Below are 18,887 nucleotides of genomic sequence, written 5' to 3'. Positions count from 1 at the left end.
GTACCAGTTGCTTAGGCTCTTCAGTGTATGATGAGAAGCTCTCCTACGACATCTGGCTCTAGGACCAAACACGCTTATCGAGCTAACTGCTTGGATCCACGTGGCTACTGTGAAGCAGCTACCGAGCCAGCGGTGTCCCAGTGATGAATCTGTTATCAAAAGGACGACGTCCGCCATCATATGACAAAATTCAGAGATCGCGGCACCTGTGGAAGCGTTAAAAGCACTCACAAACGGCACTCCTCTAGGATCCCTACTGTCAGCCACATTGTTTGTCAAATGCGTGAACGATGTTGCAGTATCATCACGCGTCGTCATGGCTCAATCCGCGGATGACGCCCGTCTCTTAACCAGCAGCCGGAAAGTCGACGCCGCCATCGGGCGTCAACAACGCCAAATCACGCTGACGGAGCAGCGGGCAAAGAACAGCACCACTGCCGTTAACGCTGACAAAACACGTGCGGTTATGTTTTTTTTATTTCAGTCTTTGATCACAATATGAATTCTTTAGACGATGACCGGTTTCATTCCGTAATGACCATCTTCAGATCTTTTTTACACAATGTCCTAAAATGATTACACCATAATGCAATAATGACTGTGTGGACGATGCGGCCTATTCTACACCTTATTTTAGATCTTTATGACGGTGCTATGCTGATTGTATTTATATGTTTTGACGATGTCATTGTGACCTAATCGCTTCAGGACATTGTGTAAAAAACATCTGAGGATGGTCATTACGGATTGAAACCGGCCATCGTCTAAAGAATTCATATTGTGGTCAAAGACTGAAATAAAAAAACATTTGACAATATTGGATCGCTGTTTGCATACGCGACCATGTCGCAGTTGGTGAAAACGTGTGGCTATGTCTGCCCGCCGACGCCCCGATATGCGTCACCCGGCAGCTACCTGGAGCGAGCATGTTAACTACCTTTCAGTCATGCTGGATAATTAACTATTATTCACGCAGCAGATTCGTGACAAGAGGGCGAAAAGCCTTCGCCTAATCGCGCAGCTGTACCCACTACTGGCAAGCTCCCACATGCACGTACAACCGGAAACGAGTTTATGTAGACCAATGGTCCTCTCGGCTATCCTATGCGAGTGTTCTATGTAGGGAACAAGAGGCACCTCTAACATGAATCTGATACAGACTCTGAAAAACAGGTGCTTACGTTTGATCCTTGGGGCTCCCAGATGGGCGCAAACCCGGTTCATACATCAGGAGCTTAATCAACCTATCAATAGAGAAAGAATTACCCAAGTTATGCAAAAACTTTTGGGAGAAACTGAAGCCTTACGTCCTACGTCACAACACCTCGAGTACACAGGATCCGTCGCACCGAAACGCTGGCACCGGCCGAGTCCGCCAAGAGCAGCTGTAGTAACTAAAAATCAGAAGAATGAATATCTCATAAGGGTCAACGACCGTGAGACCACAGTCGTCACTAAGAGTCAAATGAAGAGCCTTGCTTATCTTTCCATTGACCACACAGGAAGTCCAGTCTGTAGTATTTAACCACGACCACACACTAAAAAACAAAGCGTCCCTGCACTTTAGCACAAACAGCACGCAGAGGGTAGCAGCAGTCAATCCACTCTGAGCGTCGTGTGTGTGTGTGTGTGTGTGTGTGTGTGTGTGTGTGCGTGTGCGCCCTCTCCAAATCCTACCTGCCCGTTAATTTACCTCAGACATCTGCTCTTACCAACCTCATCAATCCTGTCGCACAAGTCTCTTCAGTTACAAAGCTCTTTGATTGAGTTACTAGATGATAGCCAACGCCTTAGTCGCCAAGATATATTCACAACAACAGCCAACTCAAACAGAGCGCACCGTATGTTATAAAAGTTCGCAGTATGGCACTCCAGGGTGGGGTTGATTGCAAGGATGTCACCCAAGCCGTGTAAAACGCCCACTATCGCGAATCCTCTAACAAGGAATGTCGACATCCAGGGTGAATCAGAACTCCACCTACAAAATTTGAGAGATTGTTAGCAAACATTCTCCGAATATTTTGGTATAAGGAGCCCGTGATCTTCAGTACCTCGTTACAGAGTAATAATGTAATTATGCCACCCCAGTTATCTCTGCTTCTAAGAGAATACTTTCAGAATAGTGAGAGAACCTCTAATATGCAGTCACCAAAACCTACAACAGAAAATGTACTCTGAAGTCACAAAACTCACGGGGTACCTCCTAATATCCTCCCTTTGCCTGGCATAATGGAACATCTCGACATAGCATCAAATGAACAAGCAGTTGGAAGTTTCGTGCAGAACTATTCAACCATGCTTCCTCTATAGACGTCCACAATTACAATTACGGAAGTGTTTCCGGTGAATGATGTGTGTGTGTGAAATCTTATGGGACTTAACTGCTAAGGTCATCAGTCCCTAAGCTTACACACTACTTAACCTAAATTATCCTAACGACAAACACACACACCGATGCCCGAGGGAGGACTCGAACCTCCCCCGCGCGGCCGGTGCATGATCTTGTGCACGAAACCACCTATGGATTCTGTCCACATGGGATGCATGTCGGGCGGCCTGGGTGGCCAAATCATTCGCTGGAACTGTCCAGAAAGTTCTTCAAACCAATCGTGAACAATAATGGCCTCGTGACATGGTGCATCGACATCCATAAAAATTCTATTGTTGTTTGGTTACATGAAGCCAATCTGATGGCTGGAAATGGTTCCGAGTAGCCGAACACAGCCATTTGTATCAGTGATCGCTTCAGTTGGACCAGAGGACGCAGTCTATTCGATGTAAACACAGCCCACATCACTGCGGAGCCACCACCAGCTCGCACAGCGCCTTGGTGATAACTTAGGTCCGTGACTTCGCGGGATGTGTGTCACACTCAAACCCTGCCAGAAGCTCTTACAGACTGAAATCGGGACTCATTTAACGAGACCAAGATTTCCCAGTAGTCTAGGGTCCAACCGATATGGTTACGAGCCCAGGAGAGACGATTCAGGCGATGTGGTGTTGTAACAAAGTTTCTTCAGGAAACTCCTCGCGCTCAATTTATTCTCGCGACAGTTAGCTGACTCAGACTATTAGTGGAAAGCTCTAAGATATTTAGCGAGTCGTGGAACGTAAAACGGAAAGACAGATTAGACGAAATAGGGAAATAGGAGGGGAATTCTTCATTTCAGTTGACAAAAATATTGTCTCTGTTGAGGTCGAAATTGAGTGTGACAGTGAAGTAATCTGGTCGCTATAACCGGTCTAGCGGAAACAAAGTGAATTTTTGGATGTTTTCCCGGCCACCCCATTCTACTGTAACAGTTCTAGAGTAATTCAAAGAAAGTCAGTGGTCAGCAGCGCGTAAATATCCAGATCGTGCGTTGCTAGTTTGTGGCGACTTTAACCTAACGAGTGTAGACTGCGACGTCTATGGATTCGTTGCTCGGGGTGCAGACAGTCGCGCGAAGCACTTCCGAAAGCATTTTCTGAAAGCTGTCTTGAACAGCTAGTTTGGCAGCCTACGCGCAGTGGCATTACCTTATATCTTGTAAGTACAAATAGGCCAGATTTCATCTACATCTACTACATTTATACTCCGCAAGCCACCCAACGGTGTGTGGCGGAGGGCACTTTACGTGCCACTGTCATTACCTCCCTTTCCTGTTCCAGTCGCGTATGGTTCGCGGGAAGAACGACTGCCGGAAAGCCTTCATGCGCGCTCAAATCTCTCTAATTTTACATTCGTGATCTCCTCGGGAGGTATAAGTAGGGGGAAGCAATATATTCGATACCTCATCCAGAAACGCACCTTCTCGAAACCTGGACAGCAAACTACACCGCGTTGCAGAGCGCCTCTCTTGCAGAGTCTGCCATTTGAGTTTGCTAAACATCTCCGTAACGCTATCACGCTTACCAAATAACCCTGTGACGAAACGCGCCGCTCTTCTTTGGATCTTCTCTATCTCCTCCGTCAACCCGACCTGGTACGGATCCCACACTGATGAGCAATACTCAAGTATAGATCGAACGAGTGTTTTGTAAGCCACCTCCTTTGTTGATGGACTACATTTTCTAACGACTCTCCCAATGAATCTCAACCTGGCACCCGCCTTACCAACAATTAATTTTATATGATCATTCCACTTCAAATCGTTCCGCACGCATACTCCCAGATATTTTACAGAAGTAACTGCTACCAGTGTTTGTTCCGCTATCATGTAATCATACAATAAAGGATCCTTCTTTCTATGTATTCACAATACATTATATTTGTCTATGTTAAGGGTCAGTTGCCACTCCCTGCACCAAGTGCCTATCCGCTGCAGATCTTCCTGCATTTCGCTGCAATTTTATAATGCTGCAACTTCTCTGTATACTAAAGCATCATCCGCGAAAAGCCGCATGGAACTTCCGACACTATCTACTAGGTCATTTACATATATTGTGAAAAGCAATGGTCCCATAACACTCCCCTGTGGCACGCCAGAGGTTACTTTAACGTCTGTAGACGTCTCTTCATTGAGTACAACATTCTGTGTTCTGTTTCCTAAAAACTCTTCAATCCAGCCACTCTGCTGGTCTGATATTCCGTAGGCTCTTACTTTGTTTATCAGGCGACAGTGCGGAACTGTATCGAACGCCTTCCAATAGTCGAGGTAAATGGCATCTACCTGGGAGCCTGTATGTAATATTTTCTGGGTCTTATGAACAAATAAAGCGAGTTGGGTCTCACACGATCGCTGTTTCCGGAATCCACGTTGATTCCTACACAGTAGATTCTGGGTTTTGTTACACCTCCGTTTTTTATCCCGGCCTGATCTGATCTATTAGCAGCCGATTATTTATTATTAACATGACCGTGAACCTAATGTGGCTGGTAATCGGAATTGACTGCGATGGAAGTTGTTACTTTCCAGTTCGTCCTGTTCAATACTATAATACAAATGTATGGTAATAAGGAACACCAACACAGCTTTACTACACTCCTGGAAATGGAAGAAAGAACACATTGACACCGGTGTGTCAGACCCACCATACTTGCTCCGGACACTGCGAGAGGGCTGTACAAGCAATGATCACACGCACGGCACAGCGGACACAAAAGGAACCGCGGTGTTGGCCGTCGAATGGCGCTAGCTGCGCAGCATTTGTGCACCGCCGCCGTCAGTGTCAGCCAGTTTGCCGTGGCATACGGAGCTCCATCGCAGTCTTTAACACTGGTAGCATGCCGCGACAGCGTGGACGTGAACCGTATGTGCAGTTGACGGACTTTGAGCGAGGGCGTATAGTGGGCATGCGGGAGGCCGGGTGGACGTACCGCCGAATTGCTCAACACGTGGGGCGTGAGGTCTCCACAGTACATCGATGTTGTCGCCAGTGGTCGGCGGAAGGTGCACGTGCCCGTCGACCTGGGACCGGACCGCACCGACGCGCGGATGCACGCCAAGACCGTAGGATCCTACGCAGTGCCGTAGGGGACCGCACCGCCACTTCCCAGCAAATTAGGGACACTGTTGCTCCTGGGGTATCGGCGAGGACCATTCGCAACCGTCTCCATGAAGCTGGGCTACGGTCCCGCACACCGTTAGGCCGTCTTCCGCTCACGCCCCAGCATCGTGCAGCCCGCCTCCAGTGGTGTCGCGACAGGCGTGAATGGAGGGACGAATGGAGACGTGTCGTCTTCAGCGATGAGAGTCGCTTCTGCCTTGGTGCCAATGATGGTCGTATGCGTGTTTGGCGCCGTGCAGGTGAGCGCCACAATCAGGACTGCATACGACCGAGGCACACAGGGCCAACACCCGGCATCATGGTGTGGGGAGCGATCTCCTACACTGGCCGTACACCACTGGTGATCGTCGAGGGGACACTGAATAGTGCACGGTACATCCAAACCGTCATCGAACCCATCGTTCTACCATTCCTAGACCGGCAAGGGAACTTGCTGTTCCAACAGGACAATGCACGTCCGCATGTATCCCGTGCCACCCAACGTGCTCTAGAAGGTGTAAGTCAACTACCCTGGCCAGCAAGATCTCCGGATCTGTCCCCCATTGAGCATGTTTGGGACTGGATGAAGCGTCGTCTCACGCGGTCTGCACGTCCAGCACGAACGCTGGTCCAACTGAGGCGCCAGGTGGAAATGGCATGGCAAGCCGTTCCACAGGACTACATCCAGCATCTCTACGATGGTCTCGATGGGAGAATAGCAGCCTGCATTGCTGCGAAAGGTGGATATACACTGTACTAGTGCCGACATTGTGCATGCTCTGTTGCCTGTGTCTATGTGCCTGTGGTTCTGTCAGTGTGATCATGTGATGTATCTGACCCCAGGAATGTGTCAATAAAGTTTCCCCTTCCTGGGACAATGAATTCACGGTGTTCTTATTTCAATTTCCAGGAGTGTAATTACGAACTTATATTCTTCTCAAAACACAAAAATGAGACAGCCACTGCCTTCGTCATACATATCTAATTACGGCTAATCTGAGCACAGGCTTTCTTCATTTGCCATTATCGTCACACGCTGATCCATCACTGCATCCAACACTGCAATCCAAGGTTAGGCCGGCGCAATAGACGCGAAACCAAATATCGGCACTAGTGACGTCACTGATCACTTTTATAGTGATACTTCATCACTTTCCCGGTATTTATTTATTATTTAGGGGTCTAACCACGGCGATGGTGACACCCTGCTCGGTTAAAAACCCTGTATTGCAGTAATGGCCTCCACACACACACCATTCCCGCCAACCACTCTGGCGCATCGGGACACTCGCTCTCGCAACACGTCACAATCGATTGTTCGCCCTATCGGCCTGTGCCGAGTGCAAATTTATAGTAAGGGCCTACGGACCCCTTACATCCCCGTCCTAGAAGACTTCTTTGGAGCCTTTGGCGTAAAAGAATCGGCAAAGAAACTAGATATTATTACAACTGAACAAAACACAGAGTGTAAATAATTAATGAAATTACAATGCAGCAAATAATCCCTCGACTCCGGTAGTCGGCTGCCTCCATAATAATGTTCTACAAAAGGTTATTACAGTTTCCAGAAATGACATGATACGCGAGCAAAAAACATGTTCTAAAATTCTACAACAATCGACGTCAGAGATATAGGTCTATAGTTTTGCGCATCTGCTCGACGACCCTTCTTGAAGACTGGGACTACCTGTGCTCTTTTCCGATCATTTGGAACCTCCCGTTCCTCTAGAGACCTGCGGTACACGGCTGTTAGAAGGGGAGCAAGTTCTTTCGCGTACTCTGTGTAGAATCGAATTGGTATCCCGTCAGGTCCAGTGGACTTTCCTCTGTTGAGTGATTTCAGTTGCTTTTCTATTCCTTGGACACTTATTTCGATGTCAGCCATTTTCTCGTTCGTGCGCTTAATGTTGCAGAGGAATGAGAAGTGGAATGAGCGTGTGAGGACTCTGGTAGGAAAGGCGAATGGTCGACTTCGGTTTGTTGGGAGGGTTCTAGGAAAGAGTGTTCACCTGTAAAGGAGACCGCATATAGTGCACCAGTGCGACATATTCTTGAGTACGGCTCGAGTATTTGGTATTCGTACCAGGTCGGATTAAAGGAAGACATCAAAGTACTTCAGAGAAGCCGGCTGCTAGATTTGTTACTGATAGAAACGAACAACTCGCAAGTGCCACGAAGATGCTTCGGAAACTCAAATGGAACGTCCTTTTCGGGGAACGCTATTGAGGAAATGTAGAGGACCGGTATTTGAAGATGACTGCAGAACGATTCTGGTGCCTCCAACATACACTGTGCGTAAGGACCAAGAAGATGTGTTGTTGTTGTTGTGGTCTTCAGTCCTGAGACTGGTTTGATGCAGCTCTCCATGCTACTCTATCCTGTGCAAGCTTCTTCATCTCCCAGTACCTACTGCAACCTACATCCTTCCGAATCTGCTTAGTGTATTCATCTCTTGGTCTACCTCTACGATTTTTACCCTCCACACTGCCCTCCAATGCTAAATTTGTGATCCCTTGATGCCTCAAAACATGTCCTACCAACCGATCCCTTCTTCTAGTCAAGTTGTGCCACAAACTTCTCTTCTCTCCAATCCTATTCAATACCTGCTCATTAGTTACGTGATCTACCCACCTTATCTTCAGCATTCTTCTGTAGCACCACATTTCGAAAGCTTCTATTCTCTTCTTGTCCAAACTGGTTATCGTCCATGTTTCACTTCCATACATGGCTACACTCCATACACTTTCAGAAACGACTTCCTGACACTTAAATCTATACTCGATGTTAACAAATTTCTCTTCTTCAGAAACGATTTCCTTGCCATTGCCAGTCTACATTTTATATCCTCTCTACTTCGACCATCATCAGTTATTTTACTCCCTAAATAGCAAAACTCCTTTACTACTTTAAGTGTCTCATTTCCTAATCTAATCCCCTCAGCATCACCCGATTTAATTTGACTACATTCCATTATCCTTGTTTTGCTTTTGTTGATGTTCATCTTATCAAGAAGATGCGAAAAATCAGCGCTCATACGGAGGCATAGACAGTCGTTTTTCCTCGTTCTGTTTTCGAGTGGAACAGGAAAGGAAATGACTACTAGCGGTACGGAGTACCGTCGGACACGCGTCATACGGTCGACTGCAGGGTATCGATGTACATGTAGACGCACACGTTAGTAAAGGCACTGGTGTCAGTCTTTTGCTGCCATAACAAATTAACATCACATTTCGTCGCACCGTCGTAACGGATGCGCTCGTCCTACATCCTACACTGATTTATGTCACTTCACGCAGTGTTGCTTGTCTGCTAACACTGACAACTCGCAGTGTCCGTTGACTGTGAGCACTGACAACTCTACACAAACACCGCTCCTCTCGGTCGTTACGTGAAGGCCTTCGGCGGTGCATTGTCTGTGGAGAGAGGTAACGCCTGAAATGTGGTGTTCTCGGCACACTCTTGACACTTCGAATCTCGAAATATTGAATTCCCTAGCGATTTCAGAAATGGAATGTCCCATGCGTCTAGTTCCAACTACGATTGTGCGTTCAGAGTCTGTCGATTCCCGTAGTGATGCCAAATTTCTACCTTGTGTACGCGCTACTACCGGCACCTGTAGATTTGCATATCACCTCAGTATAGAGTAATGCAAGGACCTTCAGGATAGTTGTGGTATGGGAACAGCTCGGCATAGCTTTGTAACGCAGTGGTTCCACTTCATCTAGTGAACGCACACACGAGCTTCATATCGGCCAACACTTCGTCACTAAACCTATCAATATTTCTGTGTACCACTGTAACGCTCTACTGTTACGACCTTGGATACCAAGATGCAGGAAAGTGGAACTTTCGTTAAAACTCGTTAACAGTGCCACAGGCAACATCGAGTCACGCCATAGACAGAAGTTGGATCAGGTAGCGAGTCGGTACGTCGCCATCTGCTGAGTGAGGACACGTGTTCAGCAGGAAGCGAGACAAGCTTAGCGTGTAAGACATCTTGCAAGAAGCTCTATCTCTTTCTCGAAAGCACACAGCAGTTAACAGCCTGTTAAGTGAAAATACGAGGGTAATCCCAAAACTAAGGTCTCCTACTTTTTTATAAATACACAGCCCTGTTTATTTCACAATGGTTTACATCAGTTTACAGCTTGAACATTTAGCTATTTTTCGACATAACCACCATTTCTGTCGATGCATTTTTGTAGACGCTGTGGCAGTTTTTGTATGCCCATGTCATATCATCTCTCCGCCATGCTGTTCAGAAAGTTATGAACCTCTTCTTTCACCTCGTCGTCGGAGCTGAATCGTTTCCCGGCCAAATGTTCTTTTAACCTAGGGAACAGTCGATAGTCACTGGACGCCAAGTCAGGACTAGAGGGTGGGTGGGTGATTATGTTCCACTGAAACTGTTGCAGGAGAGCAACGGTTTAGAAGAGCGATGTGTGGGCGAGCGTTGTCATGGAGTTAGTGTACGCCCTTGCTCAACATTCCTCTTCTCCGGTTCTGAATTGCCCGTTTGAGTTTTTTCAGAGTCTCACAGTACCTGTCAGCGTTAATTGTGGTCCGAGCGATCCAGCTCCGACGAGGTGAAAGAAGAGGTTTATAACTTTCTGAACAGCGTGGCGGCGAGCTGGTATGACACGGGCATACAAAAACTGCCACAGCGTCTACAAAAATGCATCGACAGAAATGGTGATTACGTCGAAAAATAGCTAAATGTTCAAGCTGTAAACTGATGTAAACCATTGTTGAAATAAACATGTCTATGTACTTATAAAAAAATAGGAGAGGTTACTTTTGGGCTTACCCTCGTAGCAAAATACAAATAGTCATTACGAACCGAGCCTTGAGTGATAGCTCCCTCTAAATACTCCAGCTCTCATCATGAGTTGATCGTTGGGATCCACGGCATTCGCAGTAATACCACTCGAGTCCACATATATGATAGTGTAGTGAATCTATGTCCTAAATGTTCCATCAAAGTCTATGACCTAGCCGACGATGTACTGCAGATGATGGTGTTGACCCGGTGAACTTTATGCCGCTCGTCGCCTGCCATCTACTGAGGAAGAAGCTGTCTGTCTTGCTACAGTACCCCACCGCACGGTGCTGCCAGCACTGAACTTGGACGTGGAAGCCAGGAGCAGGACCTCCAGGGGTCAACGTTCCCGTTCAACACCCAGGCGCCTGTGAGTGCTGAAACATGGCAGGCGGTAGGGAGGTGATCAACCGACACCAGGCACATCGCAGATGCGTCATCGACGGTCATCGAAGAAGCCGTAGTGGCGCCGAAGTCAACCCAGCAGCCAGGGCAGGACCACTTAGCACTGGGCAACTGCCGCCCCTGCTCGCCGGCAACCCGCCACGTCACAAGGTACGCCGATATCAGGGGAGCGCAACCGCGCAGCTGACTGGACACGCGTCAGCGCATCAGCCGGAACCCAACACGCAGCTGAACGAGCGACAGCCGGCGCTGGTGCCGAAGAACGACGGCATGTAAACATCGAGAATATGTTACTCAACTTTAGTAATTTGTCGCTGGTGCCAAGCGGAGGTGTCTCCCCTCTGTACAACCTACACTGGCGGAAAATGGAATCCTAGACAGAACAGAGCAGAACGGAATGAAAGTTTCAGGGCGAAGAGTACGGTAGTCACTGCTTTTCTCAACAGCAGGCAGCGTCAGCTACTGAGTGGAACAAGTTTGTTTCGAAACGAGGCCCCACAGTGCATACCGTTGACATTTGCATTGCTGCGGAGATTTTTTCAATGCAATACGGATAAGAAGAAAACGGGGATGAAACAAAGTGAAACGCACATTTACTCTGTAATAAGCTGCCGGAAGCCACTGGTCCCTCGCACTAAAATATTCACCCGCGAACAATTTCCGAAATTTTGACAGTGAAGTTCTCATTCAGCTCATATGTATAGGAGGAATGGCCTAAAACTTCCAGCCGTTTTATTACGTGATAGAGCATTCACATCGGTCCCAGGTAATCCAAGATTTTCGAGGATTTTTTCTTTGAAGCTTGACCTCGCATAACTAATGACAAAAGATATTTTTGCGTCTCACATAATCACAAATTAATAGTTTTTGGATTTTTCACTTACTTGGACTACAGAACCTTGCTTCTTGCCAAATTTCTCGATTCTAGGTCGACGCGAAGTATCCTGTAGGTTTTGATGAGCTAGGTTGCGAGTATCAACATATAGCCGTATTGACTTAGAAGTTTCAATATTTTACACCGCCAAGAAACAATAGACCTTAATATGTGACGTAAATTTCAACTTGACACCTCTACCGGTTCCTGAGAAAAAGGACTCTTAACAGACGAACCAACAGATAGAGCGTCAGATAACAAATCACAAAATTTTAAGTGTAGTATACGTACAAATGTACGTTTTCCAGATTTTTCCTTTACTTGTACTGTGAAACCTTGCTTTTTGCCAACTTTCATGATTCTAAGGTAACGGTATGTATCCTGTAAGTTTTTATGTGTGAGTTGGGGAGTATCAAAATATGTATGTGACATAATGGGCTCATATTTTGCTTCCACTGACTTAGAAGGTTCAGCATATTACAGCGTCAAGGGACAATAAACCTTAATACGTGACATGAGTTTCAACTTGATACGTTTACTCGTTCCCGAGGAAAAGCGTTTTTAACAGTCGGAAGGCAGATAGACAGACAGACGATAAAATCGTCCTACAAGATTTCCGTTTTTACAAGCCGAAGCCAAGAACCCTAAAAAGATACATACTTGCTGTAACATCTCAGTCGATAGAGGAGTATTAACCGCTCAACGAAACTTCTTACCTGCTATCATGTGTCGAACAGAACGTTTCAACATCTCGAATTGTACACGTAATAAAACGGCTGCAAGTTTTAGGTCATTCCTCCTATACATATAAGCTGAATGAGAACTTCACAGTCAAAATTTCGGAAGTTGTTCGCGGGTGAATATTTTAGTGCGAGGGACCAGTGGCTTCCGGCGGCTTATTACAGAGTAAATGTGCGTTTCACTTTGCTTCATCCCCGTTTTCTTCGATGGGACCGATGTCAGTACCATAGTCGAGAATAGTCAAGATTGTTCGAGATTTTCGATTTCTGGAATGGATGAGCATTCTAGGTTCATAATTAAAGTTGTAAGCAGCCCTAAGTACGATAGTTCTACTCGCACATCGCCAGTTTTTGTACACTACTGGCCATTAAAATTGCTACACCACGAGGATGACGTGCTACAGACGCGAAATTTAACCAACAGGAAGAAGATGCTGTGATAGAGCATTCACACAAGGTTGGCGCCGGTGGCGACACCTACAACATGCTGACATGAGGAAAGTTTCCAACCGATTTCTCATACACAAACAGCAATTGAGAGGCGTTGCCTGGTGAAACGTTGTTGTGATGCCTCGTGTAAGGAAGAGAAATGTGTACCGTCACGTTTCCGACTTTGATAAAGGTCGGATTGTAGCCCATCCCGATTGCGGTTTATCGTATCGCGACATTGCTGCTCGCGTTGGTCGAGATCCAATGGCTGTTAGCAGAATATGGAATCGGTGGGTTCAGGAGGGTAATACGGAACGCCGTACTGGATCCCAACGGCCTCGTATCACTAGCAGTCGAGATGACAGGCATCTTATGCGCATGGCTGTAACGGATCGTGCAGCCACGTCTCGATCCCTGAGCCAACATATGGGGACATTTGCAAGACAGCAACCATCTGCACGAACAGTTCGATGACGTTTGCAGCAGCATGGACTATCAGCTCCAAGACCATGGCTGCGGTTACCCTTGACTCTGCATCACATACAGGAGCGCCTGCGGTGGTGTACTCGACAACGAACCTGGGTGCACGAATGGCAAAACGTCATTTTTTCGGATGAATCCAGGTTCTGTTTACAGCATCATGATGGTCGCATCCGTGTTTGGCGACATCGCGGTGAACACACATTGGAAGTGTCTATTCGTCATCGCCATACTGGCGTATCACCCGGCGTGATGGTATGGGGTGCCATTGGTTACACGTTTCCGTCACCTCTTGTTCGCATTGACGGCACTTTCAGCAGTGGACGTTACATTTCAGATGTGTTACGACCCGTGGCTCTACCTTTCATTCGAACCCTGCGAAACCCTACATTTCAGGAGAATAATGCACGACCGCATGATGCAGGTCCTGTACGGGCCTCTCTGGATACAGAGAATGTTCGACTGCTGCCCTGGCCAGCACATTCTCCAGATCTCTCATCAATTGAAAACGTCTGGTCAATGGTGGCCGAGCAACTGGCTCGTCACAATACGCCAGTCACTATTCTTGATGAACTTTGGTATCGTGTTGAAGCTGCATAGGGAGCTGTACAGTCGTGTACAAAACGAGCGAGACCCCTCGCCTTTTCGTTATGCTGATCCGCACGGCTTTAAAGTCTTCTACACAGCATAACAGGCAAGGCGACGAAGTGCTACCAACATACTGTGCACAGGCGTGAAACTGACAAACTATCTGAACTTTTTTAGGCTGTTTTCAATCATTTGTAAGTATATTAATGCTGATAAGTGTGTTAAATACAACACGTAAATCTAAGACAGAACTGAAGGAAGAAACGCTAATTGGTATGAACTGTACCAAAAAAATGCATTTCAACTTATCGAGATAACATAACTGTTTTAGTAAGACAAAGAACCCCAGATCGTTACGAATTAGCAAAATATTATCCGCATTCGGCCGCGAAACGGTCTGTGTCAACGTTCAGACCAGTCAAACTGGATTACCGTTGCTGACCTACCATGGAACTGTGCAAATTTAGCAATGCGTGAAGATTCATAACGAAATTCAGTTAAAAATCATTAAGTGCCACAATTAAGTCAATTCCATTATTGACAGAAGCGGAAAAAGTAGGCAGTAACATGTATGAAATTTTACAAGAGTGTCATATTGACATCTACAGGGCGCCAGTACAGAATAAAGGTAGCAATAAAAGGTATTGGGGGCGCGAGAATTTCTTAAAATTGCTTTACTGATATTCTATACGCCTCCATCGAGATTAGAACCTGAAACAAACCAGACCTTCCTTCAACTACGCTAGCAGACAACCCAGGCAAACAGCCCTCTATTATTAACCCAGACATGAATAAGCCGGCAATTTCGCAATGAAAATGGCAAAATCATCTGCAGTTTCTCTTCATAGAGCTTTCTGGACTCAAAAACATGAATTTTCTTCCTTTATGTCACCGCTTATGTGACAATCATTCAAGATGTTTTTCGAAATAACAAAATACTGTTATGAGAGAGTAAATTTAGTAGGATAATTCTGCACCACCCCAGGAAATAAACGGCTACATAGCTGCAAACGGTATTATACACTGTTTCGAATTCTCCACTAGACTCGCCACAGCCAGAAAACGTTCATTAGCCGAACTGTTTCATAAGTTAGCTAGCAATGGGATTGTTCGCACTTCTAAAACGCGGTGGCATTAATACTGGGATGTGAATTACCACGTATATAGGCAAATGGATACTTTTTGCATTCCTGTAAACGTGATTTGGATCGAAAGCATAGATACGATTAATATGCTGATGTATCGACTGCAACTAGCACATTTCGGATAAAGAGTAGGGGGTGTTATTTATGCGGCCTTCATCTTCAGTAGCTGTCGTATGTCGTAGCTGTTTTCGTTGATAGGATTTCGTCACCTAAACCGGTAAAAACGGAACCCTACTAGTCTCACTTTCTTGACCGTCTATCGGTTTAACCAACCCTTAAAACCCGTTTACCTCCGGAACGCGTAGACATAATAAGCGGAAATGTATCGCACTTATTGCGGTACCCGGTCCCTTGGTGGTGTAAAAAAGTGAGTTTCTATGTCAACGCAATCTAAAGATGCGGCCGTTTATGTAAAGAAAATTCACGTGAAAGGTTAAAAAATGGCTCCAAGAACTATGCGACCAAACTGCTTATGTCATCAGCCCCTAGACCTCAAATTATTTAAACCAACCTAACCTAACACACATAGATGCCCGGGGAAGGATTCGAACGGACGGCGCAAGCAGCCCTGCGATCCGCGGTATGGCGCCGTTGAAAGCACGGCTAACCCACGCCGGCAAGCTGTTAATATCATCTGATGTTATTTAATTCTGGTGAATGATTTTTTGCGCAGTTCATTTAAGATACAATAACTAAAATATATTTGATGTTACTCAAGACGAAGGAAGCCTAATTCATTTCCCTCTCTTTATTGATGATGTTAGATTCGCAATCTGAGCATACGTATTATCCATAACCACACTTTAGCGCCACACTGGCGTACAGTTTTAGACATAAAAACTGACCGCCGGCCGGCCGCCACAGATACTAAGTCCGAGTCGTTCACTTAACGTGGCCAATAAAACTGACCGCCCCGGCAATCTGGCAACATTGTTAGATGCGGAGTGTTAGGAGGAAGTGTTGTCCACTTCCGAGATGTTCTCGAATTGTGTGAGCCTGTGGTCTAGTAGCCGGCACAGTAACTCAGCGTGTTCGGTCAGAGGGTTAGATACCCTCTGTAATAAAAAAATTGAGTTAATGGATCAACGACGAACTGAAACGGGTGTCTTGCGACGTCCGCACCGAGCAATTTCAACGAACAAAAACGAGACAAAAAAAAAAGAAGTGGTAATCTTCGTGCATTCTAAACTTATGGTCGCCTGTTCGCGTCCAACTGTTTTCTTTTCCTTTTTTTAACCACATTTCGGTCTAAAGTTATGAGTCTGATTGAGCATCGAAGATAATTCGCTTAACATTCTACCCAGCAGCAATAACAAGTATTCCAGAAACAACTCAGCAGGACAGCTCGTGGCTGCGTCGCGATCATAACAGCTTACGTTCGAGCGTTTCCTCGCGCTGCAGCGGCTACCGGCCACCGGCCAGACGCCACCCGCCGTCTGAAATCCGGCGCCGCCCATGTGAACGCGGCGCCACGCTGTCAGTGTATGTATCAACTGTCATTTTCGAATTTGAAGTTCTAGTTATCATCTTGCAGTTAAGCATTGGATTTTGCATACAACAGTTAAGCATTGCAAAATTGAGTCGCAAGTGGAAAAAGGTGTAACATCTGCAACACAACGTTTACTTTTGGTATAACAGAGGGGTGAATGCAGAGGAGGCAGCTAGAAAGATTTGAATTGTGTTTGGAGCGAGTGCTTTTGGGAAAAATACGCCAGAAAAAGATATTCGTGTTTCAACAAAGATCGTTCTGCCATGAATCATTTTCCACATTAAGGAAGTTTCGCCTACTGATATATGTGACAGATTACCATTTTACCATCATGCGACATTTGCATCCAACAGGCAAAGTTCAGAAGTCTGGTGTAGGAGTACTGCATGCTCTAATTCGAAACAACAAAAATCAACGGAGTGACTATTATTGAACGTCATCAGGTCACTCATCGAGCATTCCTATGCAGTACTATTACTGGTGACGCGTTATGATGCCTTTATCGTTAACTTCCTAAGAAGAAATGAAAGGCTGAGCCCCACCAAAAGTCGTAAACTCGAGGAAAGAGTAGTGTGAACATAATATTTTAAATCTGATAAATCCAAAAGTGTGTTTTGGGCTACGAGTTCTGCCCCCAGGGTGTGTGCAACACAGCTGGAATTTGTTGCCAACAGCTAAGACACCTTTTGGTCGCAGTGTAAGGAAATCGAGCAACAAAACTACATCACCTGTGCTACTGCATGACAACGCAATATGTTGCTTTGAGAAACAAAACTATCCAGGAGATTGATAGGAAAGTCGTCTCTCAGGCAATTGTATTGATAGGGAAGACCTCTCTCACTCAAGCACTTGTCCCTCTCGTCATATATTTGTAAAATTTTACCTTTCCCGCTCTTGATCGATCAACCGTCAAGGCAATTCATTTCTAGACGAAAATGCTCTTAAAACTACTCTGTTTTAATGACATCGTTAGAACCAGTAGGTTTCAACAGGCGTAGAATTTGTAAACAACTTTAGCTTTGTCAGATCGTTTTAGATATCGTGAAAGAAAATTCTGCTGATGATTAATTTCTCTTCGATAATTACTGTTGCGTTTAGTAAACTAATGGAAAATCCAATTAAAATATTCACTGTACTAATATTAATTAAATTCAGCTTACTACAGAAACATCACGACGGCAGTCTATCTTAATAAAGCATTAAGTGTCTGTGAGACGATTGAGCCTATTTTAACACGAATTAGTAGTATATTACCGACTTTTGACTTCGAAAAGATCTGTATTTATTTCATTTCCTGTTCCATTCGTAAGTATTATGAAAATATGACATTTCATAGATAAAATCATGTATTCATAACAACAAAAAATATGTCGGCAGAAAACAAAAGTGGCATTATGAATTTGGCAGTACCGTAAGGTTTTCGCTCTGACACTAAGGGTTACTGAAAGTAGCAAGACGAATTTTGCTCGAGCGTTGTCTTACGATTCCCTTATTGAGTTTTTATCTGCCTGCTTGTAGCTGTGCAACAAAAGAATTAAAAATCTGGCTTTCAGCGAGTCTCGAAAGGCGAACGAAAGCAGCTTGCACCTGGTAGCTAAGCATGTTACCTGGGAACTGGTTTTTTCCTAAAGTGGGAAGACATCCTTTTGTGGTTGAATTGTTGGCAAATGTCAGTCAGACGCGTGCCTTTGGTCTAAGCGTTTCGGTGTGTTGAATTTGTACGAATGATTTTTCTACAGGCTTTTTCTATACCAAATAGAGAGTTGAAGTCTCCGATTAGTATTTTCACGTCATCTTGGTGAATTTTGCTCATAGTATTTTCGAGTGTGTTCCAGAATTTTCGACGTTTTCGGTGTTTTTCTTATTTTCGATGTTGGTGGGGACACGTGCATTGATGAGTGTATATTTTTTACTGGGACTCTGAATGAGCATAGTCATAAGTCGCTTGTTGATGGGCCGGCCGCGGTGGCCGAGCGGTTCTAGGCGCTTCAGCCGAAACCTCGCGACTGCTACGGTCGCAGGTTCGAATCCAGCCTCGGGCATGGATGTGCGCGATGTCCTTACGTTAGTTAGGTTTAAGTAGTTCTAGGGGACTGATGACCTCTGCTGTTAAGTCCGATAGTGCTCAGAGCCATTTGAACCTTTTGATTGTTGATGGGTGTGATTTCTTTGACAGAGTTGATGATACATCTGTGTTCGAGAAATGCAATGCCGAAGATTGGTACGCCTTTCGCTACCTTTTGTTGTATTTTACCCTTGAAGATGCAATGGTTTCCCTAATGCAAGATTTCATTGTCAGTTAGTCGTGGTTCTTGAAGAGCAAGGATGAGAATTTTTTGCCGGTCGATTTCTTTTGTGGGATTATTTAGTTTTCGTGTTTGGATCAATGTATTGATGTTTACTTTTAAATGCATGTTAATTGCTTGTAGGGAAATTTACCAGAGATCTT

This window comes from Schistocerca nitens, chromosome 9 (assembly GCF_023898315.1).
Source record: "Schistocerca nitens isolate TAMUIC-IGC-003100 chromosome 9, iqSchNite1.1, whole genome shotgun sequence".
Taxonomy (NCBI): Eukaryota; Metazoa; Arthropoda; class Insecta; order Orthoptera; family Acrididae; genus Schistocerca; species Schistocerca nitens.
This window is presented reverse-complemented; position numbering follows the sequence as displayed.